Raw genomic sequence first — 650 nt, 5'->3', positions numbered from 1 at the left:
CCCTCATTATAGTAGCTCTACGATGGGATTTCGAAACCACACCTTTAGTCCATGCGGAGCAGCAACTTCATTTCCAAATGCAGGTAACGGCTAAAATCCAGAATCTTCCAGCACATTGTAATAAAACCGACATGTTAAGAAGACGATATACAAGGAGTTGAAGTTAAAGAAGACTCATAAGCTGTAAGTTTAGCAGTTTCCAATTACACTTCAAAATCAATGGCTATTCTCATATGAAAAGGCGTACAATAATAATTCTTTGTTCAAAAAATGAAGACCATGTTTAACTAGACATAAAAGTTTATTGGAGCTGCATCGGGAGATTTGACAGATACGTAGTCGAGTGTAGTTGCTATGATTTCTGTTTAATTCGATATTTAACCATATATTTAACAAATAGAATATGCTAAATTTTCCTTCCGTGTTTATATATGAACTTATTTTGTTATTCTTGTCCATGGTCTTACCTGTGAGAGCCTGTCGTTTGCTTTTTATAGTGGTACTTTATAATGAAGCAAATGGACCTGAAATTAGATATGGTTATATGAACTTCAAACGTCACTTACTTGAAATAATAGAACCAGAAGGCGGGCAAATTAGCTTGACATTTTAAACCCTCGAAGGTCAAACAGTTTCTCACGAGATGTTCA

Source organism: Limulus polyphemus, unplaced genomic scaffold (genome assembly GCF_000517525.1).
Source record: "Limulus polyphemus unplaced genomic scaffold, Limulus_polyphemus-2.1.2 Scaffold848, whole genome shotgun sequence".
Lineage (NCBI taxonomy): Eukaryota > Metazoa > Arthropoda > Merostomata > Xiphosura > Limulidae > Limulus > Limulus polyphemus.
Note: the sequence above shows the minus strand (reverse complement) of the source record.